The sequence below is a fragment of the Struthio camelus genome, chromosome 14, assembly GCF_040807025.1.
Source record: "Struthio camelus isolate bStrCam1 chromosome 14, bStrCam1.hap1, whole genome shotgun sequence".
Taxonomy (NCBI): Eukaryota; Metazoa; Chordata; class Aves; order Struthioniformes; family Struthionidae; genus Struthio; species Struthio camelus.
Genome location: NC_090955.1, coordinates 23,487,163 through 23,499,356, shown reverse-complemented (window position 1 = coordinate 23,499,356; position 12,194 = coordinate 23,487,163). Strand labels below are relative to the sequence as shown.

The 12,194-nt window shown below is 46.9% G+C and overlaps 1 long non-coding RNA gene across 5 annotated transcripts in view; it reads left to right on the top strand.

The window, feature by feature from the left end:
* Positions 1-12,194, top strand: part of LOC104147018 (uncharacterized) — a 73,665-nt gene that overhangs the window by 31,026 nt on the left and 30,445 nt on the right. For 4 of the 5 annotated variants that reach the window (XR_011134439.1, XR_011134436.1, XR_011134435.1 and 1 more), the window contains exons 6-7: positions 2,489-2,620; positions 3,120-3,211. This is a non-coding gene — a long non-coding RNA (uncharacterized lncRNA). Of the gene's footprint in view, positions 1-2,488; positions 2,621-3,119; positions 3,212-5,930; positions 7,709-12,194 lie in introns of those variants that run through there. The other variant, XR_011134438.1, reaches the window with a different exon arrangement.

Here is a 12,194-nt window from a genome sequence, read left to right as displayed (position 1 = left end):
CATTAAGGACCAGGGCACAGTGCCCCACTTTGTGGCAGAGAGATCAGCCTTCAAGCACGTAATGGGGAAACACTGGCTAGACATAACGATGACAGGAGAAGACCTGTAGCTCAAGTTCACAAACTACATACAGACCAACAATGTGGTGCACTGTGGCGTATGCCATCCTCGGAAGTGTTGTCAGAAGTGTCATATCTACGTCACAAAGCGTTGTTATTTCGCTTCAGTTAGAACTGGTAAGGTCTGTGTCCGGCATTGCCTCCAGTTCTGGGCAGCGCGGTGGGAGATGCAGACAAACCTGGGACATTCCAAAGGGCGGCAGCAGGAAAGAGAAGAGATCATTCAGAAGAAAACGATCGCTAAGGAAAAACGGAGTTTCGGCATGGAAAAGAAGTGCCTGAGCTATGCTAGTGGCCACGAGGTCCTGGCCAGAAAACAGCTTGAGAAGTGTAGTTGTGTAAGAAAATCCCCAGGGAAGGAAGAGCAAAGGGGAGCAAACCTTCACTTAGTGGTGTAAGTGGAGTTCTCCATGCCAGCTCGCAGCAGGATGCTGGTTTGGTTGCCCCAATGGGAATGCTCTGCTTTTCTGGCTGACTTGTGTAAAGTAATTCACAGACTAGAAGAAAGAGGGACTGTCCAGGGCTGCTTGTCTTGCCTCTGTGCACAGGAAATCCGTAGATGTTCTCTCGAGGTGTCTCCCAGCTCTCTGTCTTTGTGACTCCAACATAGGAGCAGCTTATTTCAAGCCAGTAGAGTGTCACTCAAACTAAGTATTAAAAAGCCATCCAGCGCCCATGGGAGTCTGTGCAGGTCTTCCTTGAAACCAAGGACCTAAGCAGAGGCTCTGTTCCACAGTCATCTCTGCGTGTTTTTGTAAGCGTGACCTTGGGACCAGCTCACAGCCAGACGACCCGAGGGCCTGCGTGGGGTGAGATGTCCTGTCCCTCTGGCTGCGGAGTTGCAGCGTTACAGACCTTTCTTTGGAGATTTGGGGGCAGAGAGACTTTTTGGATGCAATTCTTGGTTTCGTTAGCTGCTTGCCGCACTGCCCGCCAGCAGTGCAGGGTAAGCTCACGTACGCGTTTCTCTGGGGTGACTCAGCCCCTCGCAGTCCTTTACGCAGAGCACTGAGCAACGGTTGCATGCAGCTCTCACAAGACTAACTTTATGAAAGATGCTTATGCTGACGCAGAAGGCGCGTGAAGAACTAGAAACAGGCTCCCGTGAAAGAAAGAAGACAACAGGATGTATCAGAGTAGCAAGAGGAGCAGCAGGTGGAACGTATGTATCACATATGGCAAGGCACTACTTGGTGAGTGATAGGTTTCATATTAAAATAGATAAATCATCCACTTGGAAGAAAATTGCGCTCTCTGGGAAAGTAGCTTAGCTAATGCATCTGACGTGTTGCCCGTTAAACCAGATATGTTAATTTCTGAAACCTGATAAACATTGCTTATTTTTTTTGTAATTCTTCTGGGATAAAATTCAGAACTGGATAAATCATTCATAGGATCTGACAACACACCGTACGTTTTACTGGCGTGGTAGTCTCATACCAGCGTTGCACTGTACTGAATAGTCCCTACTTAACCAGCGTATCTATTGATTGATATATAGTCCCGTTACAGTAAATATGTATCATAAATTAGACAATATAACCATAATAAACATGCTCTATCCAGTATGTGACATACTACATCAAGATTAGCAATTACTAATTGATATTATATCCCCCAGTACAGCGTTATCTAAATCAAAGGCATTTTCTGTACAATCCGTGCATCATTCGAAAGATTAATCCTCCGGCAACTGTAAACGTTTTTCTACTACGTTCATTTGGCTAAGCTGGATAATGGTAATAGCCTTGAGGTTAAGTACACCGCACGGTATGTTAGAGCTGATACAGTGTGGTTATGGCCACGTACGTCCTTAGCGCTGATTGTATTGCGCCAGCTACAGAATCGCCGGGATAGCGCGCTGCTCACGCTGTATCGTGGGAGTCTTTCCCGGTTCTCGCGACCGAGTGGAGGTTATGCGTACAGCACTCTTGACTGTCTCTTACTCTGTGCGTTGGGACAACACAGATATAAAAATTAAAGAATGCTTAATTCTTAAAGACTCAAATGTCGTAAGTGAGAATAATTGCTTTGAATGAAAAAAGAAATGCCCATTTGAAAGTATTATCAGTGACTCGGATGCTCCCCAACCCTCTAGTGCTTTTCTTTCCCTTGCTTCCCGCTTGAAACTGAACTCTGTGCGCAAGTCGGAGCCTTGAGAGGGGCATTATGAAATGGCTTTTGTTAGCACTCTCCAGCATCTCAGAGCACGGCCAGAACCATAAGGGGGAAGGACAGCACCGACCTAACCACCTTGCATCGACCCAGCAACCTCGCCCAGATGATATCCAGACGGAGTGGGGGAATCCTGCCAGAGGGACTGATCCAGTGCGTCTTGAGACGAATGCCTTTTAATAAATGATTTTCAGGTGTCTTTCTGTAGGGATCAGCAGCAGCCCATCAACGAGGATTTCTGAGGAGCTACGTGTCCTAGAGCGTGCAACGGGGAGAGATGCTGATGGCTGCGGAGTCAGGAAAGGATTAGGATCTCCAGAAAGAAGGTGAGAAAGCCCTTGCAAGCCGCCTTCACCTGCAGCAGCTTCACAAAACGCCTTCACTGTGCAAGGAAAACCACTCAGAGGTTGTACGAAGCTCTGATGCTTGCTTTGCGTTTTTGAAGTAGAAGGCTGGGCAGCAGTCCAAACAAATAATCTGAGCGAGGGCAGGTCACAGCCAAGAGGAAAGGAATAATTAGAATTTTATGAGGAGTGGCCTTCTGTAATGCTACGTGTTATTTACTTACCAACGACTTTAAATTTAGTAACTGATGCATTTTAAGTAACACAAATTAAAAAACATTTTCTAAGAGGCTTATATTTGCTATTGGGGGAGGGGGGGGGGGAACCCACATAACTATATCCCTGTTTCCCAAGTGTCACCAGCATGTGTGCACGTGCGTGTGTGTCCGTTCATAAAGCAGTATAGAAATGAATAAGAGCATAGGAATGTGGCTTTAGCAGATAATAACTCTTAATTTTTTGTTTTAAATGCTTTTTCTAGAAGTCAGTGGAAATACAGTTCACTCAAGCAAACAGCAGGCTGAGAACCATCCATATGCTTTCCTGTACCATCTGAGAAGATAAATTTAAGAGGTGGGTCTAAAAGCACCATCAGACAAAACATTTTCTTCTTCATTTGCCTTTGTTACAGTTCTGTATCTTGCTAACTAGAGCGGCTGCTGTGTTTTACCCTAGATAGATAGAACTTTATTTCAGTGGTATCTAATGCCTGAACATTGCGTCCAGCTAAACAGTCGTTTGATGTCTCTTTTAGATAAAAGATGTTTTAGAAAAATAATTTAAAATACTTTTTAAATTATTGCTTTATTACAACAAACATAGCTACATGTATATTCTTATCCCTGGGCAACTCTGGGACTATGAGTCTACCCACAGCCTAAATTGCACCCAGAACAAAGATTTATTTTAAAAATAAGTACACAGAATTTATCTCAGCATTAAATATTTTTATCCTCTTAATAAACCCCCTGAAATCAGCAGAAGAAAAGCAGTGTGTACAAGCAAATAGTCATTTGGTTATTTTTCTCTATCAACGTAAGAAGATCGGAAGTGTGAGACTTTTAGGAAATCTTGGTGGTTGAGTTACCGTGAACCTAATTCACGAGATTCAAGCATCTTCTCTTCTGAATAAGTAGTCCGAAACAACCACATGGCTAACGGCTTTCCCAGGTTGTGCTCCTTGTTGAGCAAGCGTATCCCTGACTGTGTCTACGGCAGCAAGCGATGTGGTGCCACAGATGTGGACGCGGAGATGAGACCGCAGGTGCTGGGGACCCACCTCCACACCGTCTGTGTTCCCATGGGGCTACTTCCCCCGGGCTCTGGTAAGGTCCTGGGGGTGGGTGCATTAGGCGCACACCTTGTGTGCATCTTCAGGCATAGTTTAAGCCCAAAGCGAACCAGCTGTGGTGCTCCAAGACTGCTCCGCAGTGTAAACTGAAGCAGAGCAAGAGGAGGCCAAGTGGGAGATCTGCTTCACAAGCTCCCGCCTCGTACCATGTAGCTGTGGGCCTGCCCGGTGCAGTATGCAAGGATATCCAAGAAAAATCTCTTCCCGTCACTTTTTGCTATGATTCAATCACCTTTGAGGCTCCAAGCGGGTAAATACGTGATGTAGGGGCACGTCAGCCAGTGTTGGATCGTGTGAGGAGGTCACCGCCTCTGCTTTGCGTTGCCCGCCTTAACACCTCGCTGGTCCTGGGCACCTGTCTCCTCCTCTTACAGTGTTCACAGGGCTATAGTTTGAGGGGGAGACAGGAAAAGCCTGTGTCGCAGAGGAAAGGACTGTAAAGCATGAGGTAAATTATCCTGGAGCGCGACCTGACGTTGCAGGTCTGTTCCGGCAAGTATATGAGACAACTTGGACCCAGCCCCCCTGCTTGGGGATTTAGCCTGAGGCTAAATCCAGGTCTCCCTGGACACTGCTCCGAAAAATGTTTGCCCTGCTCTCGGGAAGACTTTTCGCTATGCTTGCTCCCTGCTACGGTAGCCTTGTCCAGCCCTGGATCATCTGTTGGTGCAATGCCTCTCTTACCTACCCTGTCATGCTGGTGGTAAAGATGGGTGATTTAAGAAGTTGGCTTATGTATGGGTAGTAGCAGTCCCATTAGATGTCATCAGGGTCCAGTCTGTGTATAAAATTATAGATATATATATATGTTGAAAAGCCGAGCTTCAAGATGCTGCAAAATCTGAAAGTATTGCTGTGTGGTACTAACGATTAACAGCAGTAACTGTAATAGGTTTTCATGATATGGACAGGGTGAATGGCAAAAGGGATTCAGGTCTTTGTATTTTCTTTTCAGCTTGTTATTATCTAGAGAAAAAACACTAATTACCAGAAGCTAATAGCTAGTGTGTTACTTACCCGCTTAATTAGTACACTGATTATTAAGTGCAGTGATAACCACTAGTTAGAACATATTTGCTTTTTAAGGCTTCCTTGTTTATCTGCCTCCCCGCTCCCTCTTTTTAATGACACTGACACCAGCAGAGTTGCTGGAGAGAGAGTACCAGTAATTTCCCCTTGGGAAATGAGTCATTTTGAGCCTCCTGAACACCGTTAGGATTTTCGTTCTGTTGTAAAATGACAATTTGCTTTTCGCTTTTGAACCGGTGGCTTACGCGAGGTTCTGACATTAAAGCGCTAACACTTAAGATTGGGAGGATGAACTCAGGGGAGCAAAAGGCCGCTTCAGTGGCTGATACAAGATCTCGCTCAGCGTCTGCCAGCTGGGAGGCAGGACAGCTTTTGACCAACGCCGTCTTTGGCAACGCATCTTTAACTCCTGAAGCGGTCAGCGAAGTATTCCCTGACACCTCTGTCTAAAGTCATGAGATCATCTCAGGATGTCATTCATATAGCCCCAGCTGTAGCCTCCCACTCTCCATCCTTTGGGGCGTCCTGGGTGCTGCCTTTAGCACTGATGTGATGTGTCTGCGTTCGGCCGCAGAGGCCAGCTGGATTTGTGACGGGTGCTCCCGAGGTAGGCTGCCCGCTGCAAGATGAAGTATCTGCTCAAAAGTTCATCCGTGCTGAACTGGAGTGTCAGGTAACTCCCTGGGGTTTCTTAATAAAATTGCTGTTTAAATGGAAAACTAAGCATAAATATCTGCCAAAAATCCTGTATCCAGTTGATTGGCATTTGCGGGCCGGTGCCAGAAACTGTTATACTGCAGCCTTTTTAAGAAGTCTTATTTACTCTCTCAAACGAGAGGTACATTGTAAATGAGTGAAGCCTGTGAATTAAGATGCATGACACAAGGGAAAAAAAAAATCTCTTGCTTACAGAGCACAGTCTGTGGCCGTGCTTGAGTTGGATATGTTGTGGCACACCAGAATAAGTACTTTGCTGGTTGTAAAACCTAATGGAAGGAGCAAGACATTCCTGCACTTTCTGCCCTCGATTCTTGGCAGTGTGGATTACAAAATCCTGTTGACTAAAGAACGTGGATTAGAAAGAATGAGCTAACGATATGTACAGTTACTGGTTTTATAGCCGCCTTAGTATGCCTGATGCTTCACACTGATTTGACATTGCCTCTGCCCTGAGGAGCTTGAAATCTGAAGGCGAAACCCTGAGACCATCTGAAATCTGACCATTTCACGGAAGGCTCTGAAAAAAGGATTCGTGAGACTGAGCAAAAGAGATTGCGTTTGACATGTCATCCTAGGGAGCAGGCAGGGAGTCAGCAGTAAACAACTGGAGAGGAGGAGGAAAATAGCGGAAGAGCCCTAGTTGTTGCCAGCTTGATTCCAGCCTCGTTCACCCAGCTAGACTTTGCCGGCGGAGGTATTTCTGATGTGACCCTGCTCTAAGGAGAACACCTCTCAGGCTTTTAAGCAACTCAGCCGCTACCTGAGTGGTTTCAACTCCTTGGTCTTTTGGCCTCGTTCAGTATGTCTGAGAGTGGTGGTTCCAGAAGGAGCGGGTCGTGTCCCCGTCACTGCGCGCGGGCCACGAGGCGCCGGCCGGGCTGCTTGGGCGTTTGTGGGGCACGCTCGCACCTTGGGTAGCCGTGCCCTCCGCTCTGCCGGGGAGGAGCGGCTGCCTCGGGAAAGCCTGCGTCCGCCGCAGGATAAGTATAGCACGCCCGATGCTTTCCTGAGAACAACAGAAATTGAATCGGGATGAGACGCGAAGGAAGCGTTTCTTGGTCTGTGACCCAGTGATCCAGAAACCCAAGACACCCCCTGCCTCGTTTGTTAATTAGGCAGAAAATTCTCAAAGGCTGCGAGAACAAATGCCCGGGCTGCGGCCAAGGCACCCCGTTGAGCCGGCACGCGCTTCCCGCGGCTCTGAGACGTCCCGGCCCTCCTCCTTCGCTCCCCCAGTGCCTGCGTTTCCCGTCCAGCCGAAATCCTCGCAGCCTCACAGGTCCTGACTCGCAGCCCCTTGGCCGGCTCCTGCCACCGCTGCTCCCTCTAAAGCAGGACAAATGCCTGTTTACGTTGCAGCGTTTTAAAGAAGCTCATGCTTACAGGGATGGGGGTTACTTGGAGAAAAAAAAAAGTGGTTTCTATGCACAAATTGCATGCACTTGTACTTAGGTGCACAGAAGTACCTAAACTGGCAGTAGCACCCCGCTTCCTGAGAGGAAGAACTCCGGAGGACTTTTGGGGCTGCTGCGTGACGCCTGGTTCTGGAAACATGTTTAGCCACTGTACTAATAAATGGTATGCGTGAACACTGGTCCAAGAGAGTTCCTCCGGTCCTGATCTGATTCAGGCGGCCTGTAATTTCATACCCGTTCATCCTGAGGGCCCGTGGGGAGGAGATCCCTATGGGTGGTGCTGGAGAACTCGTTTCTGGAAGTTCTGCTGGTGTGTGAATGCCGTGTTCCCTGGAAAGCGGTGTTCTTCCGCCTGCGGGTCTCTCTTGCCCTTGCTGATGAGAACTGAGTTCATAGATGTTGCATACGTTGCACGGGGTTCCTTTCCCTCATGCAAAGAAATGCAATAATACAATTGTTACAGCAGCAGGGAGCCCAGCTGAATGGGTAATGGTTGCACGGTATAAAGGTGTTTGCAAAGGTGGAAGGAAAAATAATCTAAATGTCTGCCTTTTACTGGGAAAATGTATTATTATTTATGAACAATTTTCATTGATGGATGAAAGTATAAAATACAGTAAGACTGTAAAAAAGGAAACTTTTGAAGTGTTATTTATATTAAATCGGGGAAGCGGTAATTACTGACGGGGCCAATGCTAGTTTATTTAAATACATAATCACGTTACTCAGAATAGCATACTTAGATTAACTTCTGTACAAAAAATAGTGCGCAATTCTTCCCGCAATAGAAATGCAAACTCCAGTTAGCATTGCTAATGCCTCTTTTCTAACTTGTGTTTGTATCCCTGGACCGTGTAGAAGGCTGAGACTTGGGACGCTCTTCTCCTGTGGCAGGAGTTGAGCAAACCCAGAGCTGGACGAAAGGCAATTTTCTAATTTTCCCGTATCTATAAAAAGTGAGTGAAAAAATGAGACAATATTGCCTAGTAGCGAATACCAGTATGGCTGGTCTCGGAGCGTGAGCAGACTGATAATTCCCTGCGTTATATTATGACTAGTTGAGTTCACGCTAACGGGGGAAGGAATCACAGAGCCTCACGCTTACTGGAGTGTCATATCCCCTAGCTTGGTCCAAATGCAGAAGCTGTCCTTCCTGCCCTTCTTAAAGAATGAAAAAATTCTACTGAGGCTTGCCGATCATTAGCAAACTCCAGAGTTTACCCCTCGTTCATCATGAGATCGGGAAACGAACTTGCTCCTGTAGTTCCTCTTTGAACTGTCAAGCCCGTGTAACCAGAGATGAAAGAAAGGCAATTTCGGGTGCTTTCCGTGCCAGTTTATCCATTAGGCACTCTGACTACAGCACGAGAAGAAACCTCAAAATTTCTTGCACGTGTTCCCAGAAGACAAAGTTAGCGCAGAAACGAGCGCACTTTTTGGTTAGTTCTTGAGGCGTGTTTGGGCACCTCTGCCACTGGACTTGCGCAGATGTTGCACGAGTTTGCAGGGGTTTGATTTGTGATCAGCAAGGCAAGTTTATTGCTTATACGGTTTTGCTCTGCAAGTGGTGAAGCAGGAACAGGCATGAAATGTCATAACCTCACACTTTTACAGTGCTATATTTTAACATAAAATTGGATACTTTGTCGGATTTGGGAAACTGGACTGCACCGAACAGGTTAGAGTCTGTTAATATTGGGTAGGCCTGAGCAACAGCAGATCAGCACTCCAAAGGTGCTTGCACTATTGGAGACGCTGTCCAGAAAGAGGGAACCGTGTGGCTGGCTGTGCTTGCTGCTCAGACCCCCTGGATGCCCGGTAGCTACGTCTGCACGTAGGGCTGTGTAATGTGCTCCGAGTGCCACAGTCTGTGCCTAGCTTTAAGGCAGGTCGGGAGAGACGGGCGATTGCTCGGAATTACCTGCTGCAAGCTTGGCTGCTTCGTTGCCACTGATGCAAACTCTCTGGAAGCTGTTTGCTGTGCAGGGTTGCCACTGGCCTGACGGCTGAGCCGGGGTTCAGGACCCAGCTGCAAACTTCTGACCTGGCCCAGGGAGATGGATCTGTGGTGAGCTGAGCTGGCTCGACGCTTTGGAGGAAGGAGCCTAAAAGGGATTGCGTCTACAGCAGAGCCTTGGGCGTTGCAGCACGTCTTCTTGCTGCAGGCTACGGGCAGGCTGTATTTTATTCACATGAGAAACTAGACTAGGAGTGGGCCCGTGTATAAAGCTACGTATAGATTAAATGTCTGCACAAGGCAAATAGTACAAGCTGCTGGTTTTTTTGCTGTTACAAAAGGCTATGCACAATGCATAGCTCGTGAATGATTTTCTCAAGGAGCTGTTCCCAAACTTACGGTATTATATGAATTTCGTAGCTTTGAAAGTAAACAAAGGGAAAGCGCCCTCCACCAGGAATAAAAGGGGATGGGCAGGCCCGGCAGCCGCTAGCAACTCTGGGGACGTGGAGACACCTCCGCAAGGAAGCGAATCTTGCAGGTGTGTGAGCTACTTGCATTCTTTCTCCTCTAGCAGTCCAGGAGAAAGGAGTAGCCCACCAAGTGTTTAAAAATCATTCATTTTATCACAGCGTTACTCAGTGCCTTCAGCTTTGTGAAATATTGTTTAGAAGGCTGATATAAGTTTAAGTGGATATAGGTATAAAATCAAAGAAAATGCTGCCCTTAGAGACAAGACCGTATTCCTTACTTTCAGTTAGAAGCAAATAAGTAGGAACTATTGTTCTTCAGCCTTGAGCCTGCTTTTTGTGCTCTGAAGTCATGAGTACATCTGAGTAGAAGCAAGGAAAAAGAAACTTGGTTAAGATAAAAATAAGCTCTCTTCCTGTTCTCTGATAATTTTTGCCCAAAACTCTTGCTGCAGCTGAAGTGAACGTCCTGTGATATTGGAAGAAGCGGAGTAGTTTCTTTTTATTGCTTTTGGCCCTCCCGGATTTTCCTGGTAGCACACCGCAGTCCCTGCCCATTGGGCCTGAGAGCCGGGGGGGGGGGGGGGGGGGGGTTCCTCTTCCTTCTTTAAAGCCCATTCTTTCCAGATTTAAAAGATTCTGGTTACTTTTTCCAGATTTAAAAGATTCTGGTTACTTCAGGAAAACAAGTCCGATTTTGCAATGTGCTGTGTACAGAATGCAGAGGGAGGTCACTGGGCTGAAAAGTTAAATTTTGCAAGTCTAAAATTAATCGAATTCTTTGGGTGACCTGAATAAAAATAGTAACTGGAAAGCCCACTAGCTGTGGGATTTCATGTGGTATTTGGGCAGACTGTGCTGATGCAGAAGCAGCAGAAAGAAGCACGTATTTTGTTACCCCAGCTGATAAATTCAAATCCAAGCCATCCGCATCAAAGAATCCTGGAGAGAAGCGACGTTTCAAAGCAGGAAACTCAGTCATTGTTTCTATGTTTTAAGGATTACTGCATTTCCATCAGCTCCTTTTCCACAGGCTGATATCTGCCCTTTTTTGAGGTTATCCTCTCGCTGGTGCAACTGCCGTCTACTGACTGCGAGGCTGATGGGCTAAGCGGCTCCTTTCAGCGACGTGCTTCTCTAACTCTGAAAGCTAGGAGGAACCCACGTGGGAAAACCTGTGCCCACGCCGCCTCTGAGCAGCGGGAAGAGTTTATTCAGCAGGGCCCTGCCGAGTTATTTTTAATTAAATGATCACGTTGCCCAGAGAGGTTGTGGAGTCTCCTTCCTTGGAGATATTCAAAAGCCGCCTGGACAGGGTCCTGGGTAACGTGCTCTAGGTGACCCTGCTTGAGCAAGGGGGTTGGACTAGATGATCTCCAGAGGTCCCCGCCGACCTCAACCGTCCTCCGATTCTATGAAATTATGGCCTTGGTTTACACGAGTTGAGCTCCGTAGCTCTGGAAGTGCGCGAAATGAGTCTGAAGTGCTGCTTCTAGTTTGCCAGCAGCTTTGTCTGTCTTCCTCAGAATACTGTTTTTGGGGTGAACCGAATTCCCCCCTAAGCTGTAAAAAAGCAAGGAGGGAGCTGCAGAAGGAAAGGCTCAGACTTTTGGGTAACTGTGAAGAGAAGAGCAGTTGAGCTGATACGAGGGCAAGGTGGTATTTCTTTCAGATTGCCCTGCGAAGGAAACTCCTGCAAGCCGTCCGTGTCTAGCAACGCCCTTCACAGCCAACCTTGCCATCCGTCAGGGCGCCGAGTGCATGGCTAGGCCTCAACGGCCCGGCCCGGACTCCAGGGACCTCCAACCACTCGCCCGGCCCGGGGGCCGCGCTTAAGCTCAGCCCTGGGCCCCTGTTCCCTCCCTGAGCTGCATGTTAGGATTGCTGGTCTCCAGGAGTGGCCTTGCCCGGCCTCGGACCCTGCGGATGTGGCAAACGTTTTCACGTTTGCTCCGATTCAAGCAAAAATCGGAAACGGGCCGCTCTATAACCTGCTTAGAGGATGTCGCAGTGACGTTAAGATAGCACAGGAATTGTAGGAAGTTTGACTGATGTCTGCAGTAATTTCTGTGGCAATTTTCAGCATACTACAACCCATCTTTTGCAGTTTTCACTTTTAACATTCAGTCTGCTTTGAATTTTTCAAGATGTATTTCAAATTAAGCTTGTTTTTAGTGTTCTGGGCACAGCGTGAAGACAGTTAATATAATAATGCTACTTAATATGGCCTTCAGCTTTTTTACTTTGGAGGCTTTTGTGCAAATTCCAAGTCAGTACTTAAAAGTACAAGTAAGTATTTACGCATGTAGATGAAAATCTGGTTATAGTTTTCGTTTCATAGACTACGTTTCAGAACGAAGATGCGACGTTAATAGCTATAAGAGAATTATTCTTGGGCTGCAGAGGCAGTTTGGGATATTTTTTCGTAATAAATTTGTAACCACGCATGCATTTACTGAGGAAATTTTTAACGAAAAATTTTCGTAGGTTTTGGATACCAGCTCTCAGGTCGTGTTTCAGAAACAGGGCAGTTCTGAGCTGCAGTTACTCTTAGCCAAAACAGATGCTATAAGTTGAGCTCACGAAACAGCAAATCTTAGTCTTTCTGAAGCTT